General features: G+C 41.7%; 1 pseudogene; it reads right to left on the bottom strand.

The window, feature by feature from the left end:
* Positions 1–18,591: 18,591 nt before the first annotated feature.
* LOC142855617 (small ribosomal subunit protein uS15m pseudogene) lies at positions 18,592–19,385 on the bottom strand (annotated as a pseudogene).
* Positions 19,386–19,780: the final 395 nt, after the last annotated feature.

The following is a 19,780-nucleotide window of genomic DNA, read 5'->3' as shown; positions in this document are numbered from 1 at the left end:
ACTCAGGGAGAGAATGTGAAAACGCTGTGACAAACTACAGCTGACAAAGGCTAGAGGACTTAAAGGTATTTCCTAGGCTACGCATTTGCTAATATCCAACATTCAGAAGAAATTACTCAGGGGAGACGCATGAACAAGTGGAACAGCTATGTTTGCCTTATTGCATTCATAACGCAAATGCTGTTTATCATGATGCTTCTTTTCTGAAAGCCTTCCTGGGTTTCTTTTCCCAAGCAGGTAAACAGAAAAGCCAATGAGGAAGCTCAACAGCCTTACATCAACCAAGCGGCACAGTGACGTCATTCATGAAGTGGGAATGAGTCTCTGTCTGGATTTCAGTGTCGAAGCAGCAAGGGTATAGCATCCAAAAGAGCATAGGGATTGAAACCAGTCACTCCTCTACTGTTTCATGTTTCAGACTTGTCCAAATTAAGAGACAGAGTTGGACTTAGGCTTGGCCTAAAGGGCTAGCAAGAGACCAAGTACTGCCAGCCCCTCCCCATGGACGCCAGTTTAGACGCCTGACCTGGCTGAGATAAGAAGACACATATCTCATTTTATCCTGACTCAGTCTTGAGAGTTTTTTCTGGGTGTGATTCAGTGTCTCACACCCAGGCTCACCTCACTGATGACCTCTCTCCATCATTTGCACAGTAACTGCTACCCTCTGGGTCCTGATGCCCTCTCCTGCTGTCCTTTGGCGGAGGGAATGAAAGCCTTCCCCTGTGGATGTCCCTCCCCCAGACCATGGCCCTGTCACCCTCATCCTCGTCTCTATGTCTGTCTTTTCCTCAGGGCATTTACTCTCCTGCCCCAGATGCCAAAGCTCATCTCCAAAACCTCCTACACTCTTTATGAAAGTGATCTGCCCTGTTCTCCCCTCACTGGCCCAGTACGTTTCTCATCTCTAGCACTCAGTGCCCCAGGGCACTGATTTATTTTGAGTTGTTTTATGGGTTGTGAGGCTAGCACATGCAGAATGCCCCTAGATGACTCTTCCCATAGCCTGGGCTTCAGTCAGCTTGAGCTGTTGTACGAACGGCCTACAGACTGGGAGGTTCAGACAATGGAATATTTGTGTTCCCCTCGGCTCTGGATTCTGGACGAGATGACGGCGCTGGCATGTTTGGTTTCTTCTGAGTCTTTTCACCCCGACTTGAAGATGGCATCTTCTTCCTAGATCATGCATGCCTGTGCCCTGATTGCCTCCTTATACGGATGCTTGTCCTGTTGGGCTAGGGCCCATCCCAGTGACCTCTTAGAGCTTTTTTAGTGCTGCTGGGTGATAGGGCTTGCACCCCTGCTTTTGTCCACTTGGGGTTTGGCTTTAACAATTCATTTTCTAATTTCTGGAGATTGGCAACATGAAAGGAGGATGAAAGTTCTCTTTCATGCTTGTAGATGCCACCTTCTCAGTGTCTTTTTACATAGCAGAGACTAAGGGGGCGAGACCTCTCTGATACCTCGTCATAAATGGACATTTACTCCATCATAAGGGTCCTGTACTTACGCTGTAACTTAGACATAACTACTTCGCAAAGGCAAACCTCTACATCACTCTGTCAGGGAGACTTTGTTGTACAAAGAGGGCACAGCTGGGTTCACAATAACCTGAAGACAGACTTTACAGCTCCTTAGAGTGGGCAGTGGCATTGAGGGACACCTACTGTGTCTCCCAAGAATGGCTCTGGAAGACCACTCAAGGACCTTGCCAGTCTCCTAGGTGACCAGGGACTATGCTCTGAATGATGTTGTGATTGCTTCCCAAGTGTGGCCTCCCCCATGTCTAAGTGGTCCCAGAGATGAGCTTCAGCTGTGGCGAATGTTATATGGAGGGACACTGCTGGAGAACACTGCTGTGGCATCTTGCTGGTCAGCACGACTCCTCCACCCTGGGTCATATTCCTTCTCAAGGGAGGACAAACCCAGAAAACAACCGCTCAGAACAAAGATAGCTTGTTCACAGCTGCAAAACAAGCCCGGGAGAAGCCCGATAAGGCTTGTTGACTTTGCCCCGTGGAAGGATCAAACAGAAACTTCCTAGAGAGCTGTGGGCTCTCCCGCGTCTTCAAATTAGCAGTCTCTTACTTAGCTCAAGAGACAGCACAAGCACAAGGGCGCGCATCTGAAGATGCCATAACGGGGTCGATTATTTTGCAGATTGACGAAAAGAAATAATAAAAAGGACAGCACAACCTCCAACTCTGCTCTGATCAGGGAGGAGGGATGTGTCAGTGCTGTGAACAGTTTGGCCGGCAAATAAGAGACATGAAAGTATCACTTTGCAGTAAAAGAACAGACCCAAAACTATGAAATTAGAAAAGCTTCATTTGCATGCAATGGCAGGCTTCTTCAAAGAGGTGGTGGAGGAAACATTTTTGGCTCTTTCTGTGATATCTTTAAAGGGACTCTGAGGACCTCAGCCAGCCTATGAACAAAAGGCATGTTAATAGAATATGATATCAAACAAAGCGAAAATGTTATATTACTTCTCTGAGCATAACAATAGTTTGATTCTATTATGGTTAGAGCCTTTACTCTGCATGAGTCCAAATTTTTTAAGTTTGTAGAGATTTGTTTATAGCCTAGACTACAGTTTCTATTGGTGAATGTTCCATGGGTAATTGAAAAAAAAATGTATGTTATGCTTAGAATTCTTTTTCAATTTCTACAAATACTGGCTTAATACTACTTGTTGGGACTGTCGTTTTTATTTATATCCTTGTTGGTTTTGTCTTTGAACCTGTATCTCAGAAACAAAAATAGTAGAGCTTCCTCGACCAGGACTAAAGTATTTATCAATGACCTTCAGTAACCCTATCTTTTTACTGGGTGCTGAGAGAGAGGAGATAAGAGTGTGGTAAAGAAAACTGGGTGCGCCCATCATATATGAAAAGATGTCCTATAGCAATACTGACGAATATCTTGCATACCACCATAGAACCTTCATCTGGTGATGGATGGAGATAGAGACAGAGACCCACACTGGAGCACTGGACTGAGCTCCCAAGGTCCCAATGAGGAGCGGAAGGAGGGAGAAGATGAGCAAGGAAGTCAGGACCATGAGGGCGCACCCACCCACTGAGACAATTGGGCTGATCTACTGGAAGCTCACCAAGGCCAGCTGGACTGTGACTGAAAAAGCATGGGATAAAACCGGACTCTCTGAACATGGCAGACAATGAGGGCTGATGAGAAGCCAAGGACAATGGCACGGGGTTTTGACCCTACTTCATGTTCTGGCTTTGTGGGAGCCTAGCCAGTTTGGTTGTTCACCTTCCTGGACATGGACGGAGGGGGGCGGACCTTGGACTTTCCACAGGACAGGGAACCCTGACTGCTCTATGGACTGGAGAGGGAGGGGGGGAGTTTGGGGGAGGGGGAGAAGGGTGGGAGGAGGGGGAGGGAAATGGGAGGCTGGGAGGAGGCGGATACTTTTTTTTTTTCCTTTTCTCAATAAAAAAAAAGAAAAGAAAAGATGTGCTTATGTTCGTGCTGACAAACTCAGGAATTTGTAACTTTCCTTTATACTGATTTTTGTTTGTGTTTGGTTAATTTGCCTTAGTAACTGCACTTGGTTCTAGGTGGCACCACGAAGCAACTAGAAGGAAAGCATGACTTCTAAATATTGGAAGGCCCAGGGAGTGACTCATTGTTACAGACCAAGGTGATTCTTGGCAGACCAAGAAAATACTCACCGTTTTCCAGAGCTACCTCCTCAGGATTCTGCTGCTTTTATATCTCATTAAAATGCCCCTTATAAGGTCCAGATTCAATCTGTGTGTGCATTCTCAAGATATATTAGAAAGCTAATAATGATTTGCAAGCGACAGAAGCTGTGCACGTGCAGTTTCGGATTGACATACGTGTGATATCAAGAGACTACTTCTGAGATCTACAGTATTGGTGGTCCTGAAGGGCTATCCCGCCACCTAACAGAGACAGGGGCGAAACAGACAGACAGTTCACAACAAACGACCTGAAAAGCTGTGAAATCTTTCTTTTCAAGAAAGTATACCATCATAGATACTGTGAGTGTTCACATGACGACCTCCTAGGGGTTGGGATGATACCCCTGGAGAAGGCCCAGCGGGAAGGGAGGAGCACATCTCTTTTCTCCTATCTCTGGATCCTTTTGCTCTTGTTTTTCCAGCCACGGTTTCTAGTTTGAAGACAGCGCGTCTTTGAGAGGCCCCTCACAAAATGCAAGGTCATCTTGAGTTTATGCGCTTTATATTTGTTTCTTATAACTGTCGTTCATCTTGTCAGCACTTCTGTCATGAGCCCTAGCCACACTCTGCATGTGCTATCCACAAGGGACAGACATATACGACACCATTGTCACTCTCGTAAAAACCAGAAGGCAGCAGAAAGCGAAGTAGAAATGTGTAGAGCAAGCAGAAGAATATGCTGAGCTCCTGATTTTTCCCCCACTAATTCAGAATTGGTTTTATTCCCCATTTGGGCAAGCCTCCAACCAGTTGGGTCTGACAGTCCAAAGGAATACGGGAGGGGTGGCGGCTGGGTGGGGAGAGGTGGGGATGTTGCTTTGCTATGATTCTCAGGTTTCTTTGGAATAAAGGCACCATGGGATGCCACCTATTAAAGGTAGCTGCACTGGATTCATCAGGCTTCCTACCAACATCTCCTGTCCTTTGGGTGGGAGGGATGCTGGGAAAAATGTTTTTCTAGTGTTCTGGGATCCTGCAGGGGGTCTCAGCAATAGAAGATAGGAGGTCATTCTGTTGGGATGGGGAACTCTAGTGAGCATCAAATGCTGATCACACACACAGACACAACACAGAAACATGCACACAAACATGCACACACACAGATGCACACACACAGAGACACACACACAGACACACACATACAGACACACACACACAGACTTATACATAGACACACACACAGACATATACAGACACTCATACACACACATACACACACACACACACACACACTTGTGATCTTGTGATGGTCATGTGGCTTCTTTCCATTACTCTTCCCACCATCTTCTGGTCTCTGAACTTCCCCAACTCGGCAGACACGCTTTTCCCTGTCTGATTTTGCTAATGGTTTGCTTAAGAAGGCATCACAGTGATCTCTAAGATTGTTTTCTCCCCTAATCCTGTGCTTTTTACGTTCCCAAGCCCGTTGGCATGTTTCAGACAACAGACTATGCTGTGTCTATGTTCTTACCCTCTGCTGTTTTCACAGTTTCCCGATTCACTGTTCAGGCTGCTTCTTCTAGCTCAGGATGGTTCCCTCAGCAACATGGTTGCTCCAAGCCTTGGAACTAGGTTTGGGTGTTCAGCCTGCTTCAGGATTCAGTGGCCTTGGAGTAGGAAAATTGTTTAACGTCCTAGAATCAGCTTTTCCACCTTCAAAAGGTCAACAAGAGAGATCTTGTTACTGCCTGGACTTTGAAGCCAGACTGTGTGCTGTGTCCTAGCTTTACGCCCTCTAGAAATAGTTTACTTCTTTGTTCTTCCTTTTTTACCTCCAAAATGGGTATGAAAATAGCCTGAAGGGCAAATGAAGTAATAAATAGCAATTAGAACCTTGTCTGACACATAGCAGATACTTAATAAAATTTTAAGTCCTGTCTTTCAGAGTGATTCCGAAGTCAACTGGGAAAACATGTACAGAAAGCACTAAATTAGCACCTATGTAATGTGTCATGCTGTTTGCATGTAAAATATCCCCAGTTTATCTGCCATCTTGAAAAGTAATTTGGACCCTGGTTCCTACCCACCACTCCCTATTTGCCTTGATTTCCGTATAAATGTCTTTAGAGTGTGCTTCACACATCTCATCTCTCTCTCCTCTTTCCTCAGTTCAGAGCGGTCTGTTATAGCCCTCCTCTCTGCTCAAAGCCACGGCACTGCCTTGTTAACATTGCTGAAGCTTATTGCATGGATCCAGGGGCAGCATCTCAATTATTTCTCTGCTTAACCCAACTCCTAGTTGTTCTTGTTTAATTGAAAGATGCCTAATGTATATGAAAAAATGCTCAACATCACCAGTCGCTAGGGAAATGAAAGTCAAAATCACAATGAAGACTTGACAGATGGCTCAGTGGGTAAAAACATTTGTTACATAAGCCTGACAATCTGAGCCATGGGTGTGGAGATGCATATCTGTGATCTTAGTGTTCTGATGGTCAGATGGGAGGCAGAATTGGGAGATTCTGGAGTACAGCACACAGCAGTGGAAGCAAGAAGAGACCCTGTCTCACAAGGTGGAAGGAGACACCTGATCCTGGAAATTCTCTTCTGACTTCCAGAGATGCACTATAGCAAGCATCCCTGCTCACAGCAACGCATGCATACAAGTGCACAGTACATGCATAACACACACACACGCCACATCACCACATTGAAACATTATCTCACCCTGTAGGTAATAGAAAAAAACAAAAGAGACAAAGGTGGATAAATGTTGGGGAGGAAATAGAGACAGAAGAACCTTTATAGACTGGGGACAGGGACATAGGTTAGTGCAGCTACTAAGGAAACACTGTGGTGGTTCTTCAGAAACAAGGAAACAAGCAAACACTGAGGCGCTTGGCACTGTGTGCACTGTTCACGTTTCAAAGCCCTGTGTTTCTGCTGGCTCTCATGCCATCATGTCCCACTGGTCCTCTAGCTGGCACTTGAGTGTGTGCTGATTGCGTCATACCCACGGGCACATCTCCTCTTTCCACGTCACTTTTCTTTTGGGCTCTCTCTTGAGTTCTCTTGCAATTCTTTAAAATCATCTCTATATACTTATGGCTTCATATTTATATTTTTAGTTTAGTTCCCACCCTATCCCTTGCTTCCTTATCTGTTGAATATAACGGCCAACCAGATATGTCTGAAGACATGTCAAACAGGCATTCAAAAACAGAATACATCATTTCAAATATCTTTGATGCCAAATAAATTTCTTCACCATATATCTTTCCTATTTTCCCAAGTGGAACTTAGTTTCCTAAGCCAGAAACCCAGTAGCTGCTATAGTCCTCTCTCTCATTTTCTACTCCCACCCCATCAATCTTGAAAACTAGGAAGCTAGCTTTCTGAGTATGTCCTTTGCACATCCCTCTGATGCCTCTCTATTGCTACCCACCTAAACAAGTCCCTTGTACCATTGCAACAGATCCTCTGCTCTCTGGTTGCAACAGACACAAAATCAGTCTTTGGTTTCCTTGATAGTTCACACTGCCTCGTAACTCTGAGTCCTTGAAGATGTCTATATTTCTGTCTGGAATGCTCTCTTTCCATTCATTTGACAAATAACCTTAAATTCTCTCTGTAGCCTCAAAGGAAAAAAAACCAGCAAATTTAACTGTTCCTTCCAATGCTATGCATAGCTTTGTATATACTTTCTTTCTAGAAATCGCTGATTTTCCTTGAATCGTTCCCGTTACTGTAATGGCTCGTTTGGCCGATCGTCCCTCTGTTTCTATGAACATTTGGAGCGGTGGCCATGCACTTTCATTTTTGTCATCTGCCTGCCAGGCACAGCAGAAGGTTTGTGACTGGCACAATGTCCTGCAGACACGCTGGACGTGTGAACAAATTAATTAGTTGACAGAACCTTCTCTCTCTTTTCTCTCGTGAATGTGAGAAGAAAACACGTCCACCATCTTTAGTGACAAATATTTGATGCTTAATCATATCTTGATAATCAGTTTGTTCCTGTCATTTATCGCAGCCCCCTCCCAACCCTCAGTTGTCTGTTTAAGTGACAAGTCCACTGTTTTCCCCCTTCTGAGGCAGTTTCTATTGTTCCATGAAAAGCTGTCATTCGATCAAGTCACCGCATTGATGGGAATGATTCCTGGATGCACCATGTGATTTCTTAGAATTTAGTTTCCTCTTATAGGACACGTATTTTAAAAGATTAACAAAGATAAAAGTGGTATCATCCGAATTCACCTTTTAAAGAATTGCTTATGTACAGATGTGCTTGGTAAGTCTCAATGCAGTGATCTTTGATTTGTAGAGTCACCTTACTTTCGAGCATTTTTCCAAAAGAGTTGATGTCCAGGGTCTCAGGGAGACTCTCCCATCCCATCTCCATGGCCGTATTATGCACAAAGAGCGAAGGCATGGAGACAGAGCTCGTGTTCATGAGTACAGAAAAAGAGAAAGAAAATGTGATTATTTGTGAGCAATAGAATTCTGTTGGGCAGTAAAAAGAAGGACTTTTCACTATGCACCAATGTATATGAATCTTAAGGGCATTATGCTAAATGAAATATGTGAGTCACAAGAAAATACTCTGTTGTTCCTTTTAGAGTGAGTTATTTAAAATACTAAAATCCAGAGGAAGAATGGTTGCTAAGGATCAAGCAAATAGGGAATTATTAACCAACAGGCTAAAGTTTCATTCAAGTATAGTGAGTTGAGTGTGAGAAGCTTGCTGTTTGTACAGTTTACAACAACATGTGACACACTTAGAAATTCAGTGTGCCCGAAGATCTCATGTGTTATTACTACAACCCACTCAAATCCAGTGCACTTCGATGTTTAGTGACAATTGACGGGAATCTCTTCACACACCTTAGTACAATATATAGTGACCTTTTCCAGTTTCTGCTGCTTGGTTAGACACAGAAGAATGCTTTTCCTTTGGGTCCAGCTCTGCTCTTTGAATAACACCACAAGCAAAGGCACACAGTGAACTTTATCATTCTCTGTATGATTCAGTAATAAGCTACAAGCTTTATTTAATGAAACTATTGGAGATTTCAGTAAAGGAAGTAGTTTAGGCTGAGAAGAACAAATTCCTTGTTACAGGGACAACCAGCTTGGTTGCCTTAGCAAAAGGATGTATCCGTTAATAATGACTAAACAGTTATTGGGAAGATGCTGTTTAAATAACTTTAATCATCTTTTCCATTATCATTTGACCATCACTCACTAAATGGATGTTTTTAAATTGTCTCGTTATAGTCTCGCTTGTCACAAAACTGACATCATCTTTTATCTGAGCAGTCAGTCAGAACTTTCTTTTGTGCAAATCTTACACAACTGTCCCAAATCAACATTACATAATTGAAGACACGTGATATGATTAACCATTAACTCTACCTTTTATTACTCTATGAGTAATGACCTAGTTCTGATAAAGATATTTATTAACAAAATAATTGAGAATAAATCAAGGACATATTACTTTTTATAAAATCTAACTTCTCACCTGTCTTATTACAGCATCTAGTGAATACATTAGTTTTGTTAATATAAATTACCCATAAGGTGTTTCCCACCATAAGTAGGACTAGAACAAACCCAACTATTCATTTGCCATTTCTTCTCAGGCAAAGTATTACCATAAAAGGAAAAGTGTAAAATTCTGCTTCAGATGTACAGTTTACATTTCTTGGAAAGCTATTATCTGTGGAATTAGTCTGCAGTTCATCTTTTGACAAAACAGCTAGATTTCAGTTATATTTTGTGAACAATTTAGGGGGCAATTCCAAAATGTAAACTCTTTTTTCTCCCAGTTTCTCGGCAGTAGAGACATTCTTAAGTTAGAAAAGGACTTGTCTTCACCACTACAAAAGAATAAAAATCAAGTTTAGAGTTACCTAGATACAGATTTTTAAAATTCAGGTTATATATACACACATGATCACATGAACAATTAGTAAAGGCAGGTCTTCAGATTGCAGTAAGCAAACTCAAACAGTAGCAGTACGGCAGGCCTGGGGATGAGGCCCACATGGCCTTACTTTCTGCATTTTTAATAGCAGCTACAGAATCTGCCTTGAGGGCTTTTTTACATCTCTCCAATGACAGGGCTACGTGCTTTACACCATAAATTGCACTGTTCTGTTTTCTTGGTTTTGATCATGTTGCCATGGTGGGGCTGGAACTGGAGAGGCTGTGTGGATGTTGTATGAGGAAGTAGCATGTCACACAGAACTCGGAAAATCAGGGCTGCCCCTAAGTTTTGCCCAAAGAAGTCTAGTTGATGTTTCTTCATAATACATATACCATCAATGCAGAGATAATTGGACTGCTAGAAGCTGCTATCTGAATTCTTGTTGAAAATGTTAGGTGTTGGGATAGATGACACATGGGTGACAGTTTCTGCTGGTAAAGACTTGCTCCTTTGTCTTCATCTAAGGTATAAGGCCACTTTTCTTACCATCGAAATACACAAAAATTACAGTTGAGTGAGGAAACCAATATTATTTTTTCATTACATATCCCTTTGATTATCTGATACAAACTAGAGTTTTCTTATTAAAAAAAATCCACAAATGCTGAGAAACTTTGTATAGAACTTCAAGAAATTGTGGAATTCATGAACTCCACCTGAGAACCCTTTCAACTCCATAGCTGAGTTGTTTGTTGAGATGACTACAGGATCGAGCACACAGCTTCCTCATCTTCCATCTTCTTACCCCAGAGACTGGATGAGAGTAAGTTTACAGTTACTTTGGGAAGGACTGATTATAGGGGTCTGGATTGTTCTCATCCACACAGTTCTCTATGGCACAAGTGGAAAACCTTCTGGACCCTCACTGCTCTAGAACCTTCCATTCGTGGCATTTCAATGCCCTCCAGCAATGGTGTATTGCCTGTGTTCAGGATAGGAGGCTTCTAGGGTGACTGAGAAGGCTGGCCCAGGCCCTCTATTTCATCCCATTTGAGAAACAACTCCAATTTTACCCACCATTAGAAAGTCCTAAACGAGGTCACTGCTGTGAGGATGAACCTGCTTTGACCGCCCCTGTCTGTCCATGGGAGTGGAGTGGTAGACGTCAAACCAAGACTTCCTCGGAGCTGGAAGTGAGTCTCTGGAATGAGATCAAGAAGCCTGCGTGCTGAGTCACAGGTTCCGATGATTGGTCTTGATAAGCAATGAATGGAGAGAATAACTTCAAAGTTGTTTGTGGTCCAGTCTTAGAAACTTCAGAGAGAGGAGAAGATGTGTTTGAGTCTGTGCGCATGTATGTCTGTGTGTCTCTGTGTATGTTTGTGCATCTCTGTGTTTGTGTGTCTGTGTATGTTTGTCTGTATGTGTGTCTCTGTGTGTCTGCTTGTGTATGTCTGTATATGTGTATGAGTGTGTGTTTGTGTGTGTCTTGTGTATGTGTGTCTGTGGATGTGTGTGTGGATGTCTCTGTATGTGTGTGTATGTGTGTCTCTGTTTCTGTGTGTGTATATCTTTGTGTGTTTGTGTGTCTGTGTATGTGTATATCTGTGTGTGTGTATGTGTCTGTGTATGTGTGGATATGTGTTTGTGTGTAACTATGTCTGTGTGTTTTTCTGTGCGTGTCTCTGTATGTGTCTATATCTGTGTGTGAGTGTGTATGTGTTAGGCTACAATTTGAAGAGAAGGAGCTCCCAAAGCTGTGGGTCTTTTCATGTTCCGAGAGATGCCTTCAAGTACACTTTCCTGATTTGTGACTTTTGCCCTAGGTTCAAACCCTCAGCAGCATCTCAGAGGCTGACTTTAAAAGTGCATTCACAGGGCAGCCACACGGAGTCACGCAGGTAGGATGTGTCACTGATAGCTCCTCAGAGCAGATAGCAGCGCTCTGAGAATGGCCTGTGGGCAAAGGTTCCCTTCAAGTACAGTACATTAAGAACACCAATACGGGAAATCAGGGTGCAGGCTTTTCCATGGTGCTGTTTCCTGCCTCTTGCCTTCCCCTGGTAGGAAGGATGTATAGCAACCAGTCAGAGTCAGGACTGAGAGAATGAAGGGAAGAAAAGAACCAGATTCTATGTGGGTGCTCAGAGTTGGGATGAACCCGGCAAGCAAAACTTCATTGGCTCAGGCTCGGCCATCCAATCTAGGTCCCCCATTTTCTTTTTCTATGAATCTCTTCTCACTTTTCCCCAGGAATTGTACCAACTGGACATCTTGGAGATTTGATTTAATCGCCCAACTCTACATGTTGTTCATGACATGCTGTTACTGAAGAGTGGCCTGGTGTGGCAGATAAATATTCTGAATATTGTCTAGTTCTTTCTTGTCACTTGTCTGCCAAAGGCAAGTCCTTGAGTGTAAGATGTCTGGATGGTGCAAATATTGAAATTAAGAAATGCTGGTCTAAGTTGATAATCAACTATAAAGTCATAAAAAGGAAGTGAGACTGAATCCAAATAATTTTATTACTCACCTCAGTAGCTTAAAAAACCTTTGAAATTAACTAATTAAAAAATCATTTCCTTAAAAATTTGTTTTCTCATCACAATACAGTATATGCATACAAAAGCATAAAATAGAGACAAAATTACCTGAAGCAAAACTTACGCTTACTATGCACAATATATTATATTCTAGTATTTTTGAAGTATATGTATTTATATATACAAATATATGTATATATACCATTTATATTGACAGCAATTTTATATAATATATATACATATAATATATAACCATATATAAAATTGGAATGCACTCATTGTACATGATACCTGGTTTTATAAGAACATTTCAATGAAAGCATATCATGTACCTTGAGCATATTTTGCAATTACACCTTTCTTTCTTTTTCAGCCCCCACTCTTGTTAGTCCTCTTTCTCCAGAGACATTTTTGCTTCTAGTTTCATGTCATATACGTATATGTGGTTTTCTGCATACCTAGGAAACCTAGGAACCACATCTAAGAGGAGAAATGTGATAACCGTTTTTCTGAGACTGACAACTGGCTTAGAATGATGATCCCCAGGTGCATGCATTGTTCTCCATGTAAGTCCATTGTTCTTTATGCCTGAGAAAACTTCCACGGAATCTAGGTAGCACAGTGTGTTGATCTGTTTCTCTTTTGATGCAAACCTGGGTTAGAATTAACCACTTAATGGATTTCTCTGCTGGCTAGCGAGGTCGAGGACATTTGGATATCTTCATTTACCAGCTGTACTTCATCTTCTGAGAAATTTCTGTCCATTTTATTTGCCCATTTAAGAATATTGAGTTGTTTGTTTTCTTGATATTCAGTCTATTTTTTGAGCTATTGTAGATCCTAGATATTAGTCATCTGTAAGATGTATTGCTTGCATAGATTGGCTGTCTTTTCATTTTGTTGTATTTTTCCTTGACCATGCACAAGGTTTTTTGAGTTTATAAATTCTTATCTGTGAATTGTTGCAATTGTTCCCAAGCAACTGGAGGTTTACTTAAGAAGTACATGCCTCGGTCTTGAAGTGTTTCCCTTCACAGCCTCAGAGCTTCATGCCTTATGTTGGAGTCTTTGATTCATTTGAATTTTAAACAGCGTATGAGGCAGGGATGTAGTTTTTTCTATATGCAGATATCCAGTTTTTCCAAACATTTTTCACTGAAGAGGCTATCTTTTTCTCCAATGTATCTTTGGTATTTCTTCGTCAAAAATGAGAAGGCTGCATCTGTGTGTGTTTGTATCTGGATCTTTTATTCAACTCTGTTGATTTGCATGGCTATTTTGTGCTGGTACCACGTTGTTTTTGTTATTATACTTCTGTAGTATATTTGAAATCAAGTATGGCTATTCTTCTAGCCCTCTTCTTCCTGAACAGCTTTGACTATACAGAGGCTTTCGCTTTTCCATATGAGTTTTATTATTTTTTCTAATGATATGAAGAAAGACATTGGAATTTTGATGGGAATTTTATTGAATCTGTATAGCCATTTTTTTCACAGTATTAATTGTCTTATCTTATGAATATGACAGACTCTTCAATCTTCCAGTGTCTTATTAACATCTTTCTTCAGTGATATGCCTCTGTTTCCTGTCTGATTTCATTAAAAAATGCTCATCATTGTCGATTAGATGTATTTCTTCACGTATTAAGTAGATTTGTTCGGTAAACACTGTCTGACTCCAGTGTGGTTGTATTATACTTTATAAGGAACTTTACTCTATTTGCATTCTTTTCTAAAACCCCCAAGACTTCTTCCTACTTATTAATTTACATACTTTTTAAAGTGAATCTTCACCACAGTTTTACACTGCGTTTTACTAGGTCTTAAGGCTAAAACATGACGACACAGCTATAATTAGTCTCTAGATTCCAGCCCAGAAGCTATTTCCGCTCACGATGCTGCATCTGGCATCTAAGGTGTACCTCTCTAACCTTTCAATGATGCGATAATAACAGAAAGGCCAAGAATTACTTAGTGCCCCACTGGGTTCCTAGAAAGTAATCAGCAGATAGGTAAGAAACAGAATGGAATAAAAATACCTCTGGTTCCAGGCCATGTCCTAGTTTTGACGTGGTGTTTGGGGAGAGCTTTCTGTTTAATCTCTGCATTGTATGTTATAGTCCTGTCTTCTTCGTATTCTAGGGTCTCTCCAAATACTTAACTAATTCTTTAGTGAATGTTGGAGTTACAGCCGGACACTATTTTGTCTCTAATCATTTCAGAAAGACCAATAAAATCACTAAGCAGGAAATGTCTGTTTCTTTACATTTTCCAAATATTTAATTTTCTTAAGGCTTTGATTTGTAGACCAGGTTGCCGCCATACTCTGGATGGATACAGAACGAGCAGATGCACAGTTTCAATTGCCTGGGATGTTTTTCTAAATAAATCAGTCACAGAGAAACATCAAATTCCTGTTGCCCTGGGTTATGCACATTGTGCATGAAGAAGCATGTAGCCAAGTTGTAGCCCTGAAAAAACACAGAATAATCAACTTATGAGCAGTTAAGGTGTACGTGGATAGATGTCAAAGCATGAATGGATTCTCTACATATCTAGACATTCAGCATTTAAAAGTACTTAACGTTAGAATATGAAGTAGTGGGTTACTGTGACGATTTCACACATGTATGCAGTTTTATACTTTGCTCTCAAGGCTTTTTAGTGACTTTTTGTGAGTCTGTTCCCCTAGATGATCAAAGTAGAGATAGAGGGAAAAGATCCAGTCTTGTGGGCAATTAGGAAAGAGAAGACAGGGAGAAAGAGGAATTGTGGGAAGAAAGGAGAGAGTAAACAGACCGTAAAAACAATTATGGGAAATATGTAACTGAGGCTGCAGGAAGAAGATCAGCAGCTCTGTGGGTTGCTGGCGATCTTTGTTAGCTCTAGACTCAGCTCTATCTTGGCTGTTGCGCTGTAGACTTTGCTGAACTCAAAGTGCAGGTTCCTGTGATGGCAGTCCCTTGTTGACTTGTTCTTCCTGACGACCCAGTGTTCCACGGCTTGTGTAACTATCTCAGCAGGTTTCTTGTAGCTGAAACTTCCGAGCTGAGGTAAGGGCTAGGGTCCAGCAGTGCTGTGGATTCCTAAAACCAGTTGGCAGGAATGACTGGAGAGATAGAGGAAGCCTTCCGAGATGCCGAGTCAAATGGAAAACTTGTGGGCAGAAGGAAAACAGAAGTGTTGCAATCATAGGATTTACCTTTCTCCCTCAGGCTTGATAAGGTTTTGGGGAAATAGCAACATTCTTTACAACAGTGAGGTCAGCAGTCTCTCCGGACTTTGGTTTCTCAATCCCACTTTGCAAAGTCAAATAAACGGAAGCCCCTGGCTCAAGTGAAGTTATCAGTAAACATCTCTGCTCTCCTGAAGGCTGTGTTCTATACCAGAATCTTCTGAATTAGCATTTCCTGCTGGAGAAACAGCTTACTCTTTCAGGGAAGCATATGGAGATAGATTTGAAGCCTGGAATTTGGGGCCATCTACTCAAGTGCCTTGGACAGGCAGCAAAATCATGGACTTGGCTTCTTCAGTCATACTTCGTGGGTATTCTACAGCCATACTTTGTGGATCTGTGCCTCTGCCACCAGGCGTGTAAGTCACACATTTTATGCTTATTATGTGGAAATAGAATAAAACAGTCGGATAGAAATAAATAATTTAATCCAAGTGAGTCCTCCAAACAGTATCTACACAGAACAGGCATCGAGTGAAGTACTACATGCGATAATATTTTCTTGGTACAAAGTTATTCTTGGTGGCTTTTCCCTTTTGTCTAAAGATTAATCAGCTTAGGACTCTTATAGTGCTTGATCTGAAAAAGAACTTTGATAACACAAATGGGTAACTGAGACACGGACAATGAAATTCCTCGGGGCTGAGAAGATATACAGTGGTAGATTCAAGGTCAAAAGCCAAGATTCCTGGTTCTAGATCTCTATCTCCACACTGGGGTAGAGGGCAATGGGTATGGGAGAGCTCAAGGGAAGAGCGGCACATTAGCAAAAATATGAGGAAGGATGTTGGTGGAAATGTCACCATGAGCCCTATTACTTTGTGTGCACACTTAAAAGATAATAAAAATAAAGAAACTAAGCTCTCAGAGAGAAAGAATCCTATATCTGTCTAGTGCTTTGGCATCGTATGACCAGTTTTTGATCCATCATTGCATCTGATAAACCGATTGCATCGTTGCATGCTGCGAGAAAGAGATCCAACATGAATTCATGAAACTAAATGCTTAGAACAGTTTTACATTTACCGGCAGTATTAGGACGGCAGTGCAGAGTCCAATACTCCTCCGCACCTAGCTTCTCCCAGTTCTGTAAAATATTTGCTACAACGAATGGACACAGTATGTAAATTAAGGCCTATCTTTTATTGGATTTTCCTACAGTTTGTATGAAACACTTGCACTTTTTCTTTTCCAGGATCTTGTCAAAGATCCCTTTCATCCAGTCCTCTTGTGTCCTTAGGGTTCCTCTGGCTGTGACTGTTTTCTTTTTTGGTTTGGATGACCTTGACAGATTTGAGGACTAACGGTCGGAAATATTGAATCAACCTGTATCTCTCTGATGGGATTAACTGATATTTCTCTCAAGATTCAGTTATGACTATAGGTCTGTAACTGGAGCTGTGCTTTTTTTTAAAAGGATGACCAGATGAGATGCGACATTTTTATCACATCGTACTACACGGTATACGCCGTGACTACATGTTATCTGACTGTGACTACTGACCTTGCCTGAAGGCCTATTTTCTGGGTTCCTCCACTGCAAAGTTACTCTTTGTTTCCCCACTTTCTGTGTGTACTTTAGAAGTCTTTATCCATCTCCCAAAGTGTGTAGTGGGATGTGGTAGCAAGTCTCCTTGAGGGTGGAGTGTCTTCATAAACACTTGGGAATTTCTATATGGGATATTTGTCACTTCTTTCTTATTAATTTATTTACTTATTCAGCTTGTCATTTATTTGCCTCATTCCATTCATGGATGCTTGTCTTATTCTTTGTAGTTCAATCTTGTGGTACTCAATTCTAGTTTTCAACTTGGCATAACCTAAAATCACCTTGGAAGAAAGTCAAAGTGAGGAGTTATCTACATCAGGTTGCTTTTGTGGATGTCAGTGGGGAACTGTCTAAGTTAACTAAAACTGGAAGACTCTGCTCACTGTGGGCAGCATCATTCCTTGTGAAGAGGGTCCTAAACCGTGTGTGTGTGTGTGTGTGTGTGTGTGTGTGTGTCACAAGCAAGCAAATGCACTATTCTCTCTTTTCTTGACTGTGGGTATGATGTAAGTATCTGTCTCAGGTTCTTGCTGTGAATTCCTTGTAGTGATAGGCTGTAACCTGGAATTGTAAACTAAGACATACCCTTGCTCCCATAAATGATTTTATTAGGGTATATTGTCACAGCAATAAAAATGAAATTAAGGGAAATTTTCTGCTACTTTTCTTTCTCGATTTGTTCTATCTTTGGCCATTAGGGTATTTTTCCCAGTTATAGTCAGTGTGCCCTTTGACACTTCCTCCATTCCTGTGTGTCTACCTCTTACACCATTCCCAGAATCAATCATTTGTCCAGGAAGCCCAGGTTTCCCTGCACTGGAAGATGGCATTAGAAATCAAGATCTGGATGCAAGATAACACGCATTGATACTTGCTTATCATTGCCTCAGATCCTCCTGATCTGATACAGCAAGAAAATTTGTGCATATATGAGCCCATGTATGTACGCAACTATGTATATTTACATATGCAGCATTGTATGTATACTAAACTATGTATGAACTGTATTATATTTTACTTCTCATACAACATAAATCATTATGCCTTCCTTCCCCTGTATTGTATTTTGTAATTTCCCTCTCCGACAGAGGAAGCCTAGCTTCCTCTGTCCTTCCTACATTAACATGTAACTGTTCAGTCCTAGGAGGTAGCATTATCAGAATTGTAGTCACACTGAAAAACTGCATCAACCAAAGTATGGTACACGCACATACACACTCACATGCATGTATATACATATACACACACATATATATATATCTACATACATGCATATATGTTTTGAATTTACAGACATCATTTATTTCCAAGGTTACTTAGATGAACACTATTCTTCTGACTCTCTTCAGTGATGCTGTTCCATATATTTTAAAAAAGTTTTTATTCATTCAATTTGAGGGTTTCCTTGACTTCCTAAATTATTTTTAAATATTTGAATGCATAAGGATTTTTATTTTGTTGCTGCAAAGTTTATTATGTTTTTGAAAATGCACAGCACCTTGGACAATAGAGTCATTGTCCTAAAAATATCCCCTAAAATAAAATTTTACTTTGCCTACTCCAATGATTTCCTTTTCTCTCCATATTTCTAACAGACATTAATATTGTAAATGACTCTATATAACTATTTCCTCTTTTTTTTTCAAGGCAGAACAGACTTTATTAGTTTTTTCTGGTAATGTCTGGTAGGGCTTGGGAAGGGTCCTCTGGTACCTCCTGGTTACGTTGGTTTTTTTTTTTTTTGGCAGCTGCTGCAGCATCTTTTAAAGCCTTTCTTTGCTTCTTTAGCTTTTGAAACTCCTGGAAAACCCGAATGCACAGAGCTTTCTTGGCCAGGATGCGGCGATGGACCTTTTGGGCATGCAGAGGAGCTATGGTATATTCCACCCCTAGCTCCTTGCACACCTTTTCGAAGACTTCATAGTTGGTCTGACGGAGGAGTTTGAGCATCTTATTCCTTCGGTCGATGCTCATTAGCAGATGGCGTTTGTGGGCTTTGTCCTTCCGATGTTTCTGCATATGTTCTTTATAACTGCGGATCCTGACAGTCAAGGCAACAATTCTAGCCTCCAAGGTTCTGGAATCCTCAGGGTTTTCTGCAATCTTGTTCATCAATTGTTCTTGCTTGACTTTTGACTTCTCTTTCTTGTTGGCCATTTCCAAAGACAAGATTCTTTTCACAACATCATCAACCTTCTCCATCTCTTGGGAAGGATGCTGTTGTATTCTTTGATGAACGCGGAAGTGGGTGGCTCATCATCTCGTCTGGGCTGGACTGGTTTCTGGGTGGCGTCTGCATGGGCAGCAAGCAGGAGACTCGGAATCTGCAGGTCACAGCGTGCTGAAGGCAGACTGGCGCTTCCTCCGCCTTGCAGCGCAGCCCCTGGAGCCTGTGCCACTGCCTGGGCACGAACAGAGCTCAGCGCATGCCACGCCGCCCGCAGCATGGTGACTCCTGACCCAATGGGCCTGCGCCGCCATTGACTGCTCTGCGGTGGGGCCAGTTACATGGGCACAGCCATGACGGTTCAGCTTTTCTTGGATTTTTTGAGACAGGGTTTCTCCGTAGCTTTTGGTTCTTGTCCCGGATCTAGCTCTTGTAGACCAGGCTGGCCTCGAACTCACAGAGATCCGCCTGCCTCTGCCTCCCGAGTGCTGGGATTAAAGGCGTGCGCCACCACCGCCCGGCACTATTTTCTCTTTTTAGAATGGCATATAATCAAAATGATAGAATTCCAAAGACATGGCATCTGTTGAAATTGGTATCTTTCATTTATCAATATGTATTTGAGGTTCATCTATGCTGTTTTTTATTGCTGAGTAATATTCCATTGTAGAGTTATATCACAGT

The sequence above is a fragment of the Microtus pennsylvanicus genome, chromosome 8, assembly GCF_037038515.1.
Source record: "Microtus pennsylvanicus isolate mMicPen1 chromosome 8, mMicPen1.hap1, whole genome shotgun sequence".
Lineage (NCBI taxonomy): Eukaryota > Metazoa > Chordata > Mammalia > Rodentia > Cricetidae > Microtus > Microtus pennsylvanicus.
The sequence above is the reverse complement of the archived record's forward strand: the minus strand, read 5'-3'. Positions and strand labels throughout refer to the sequence as shown.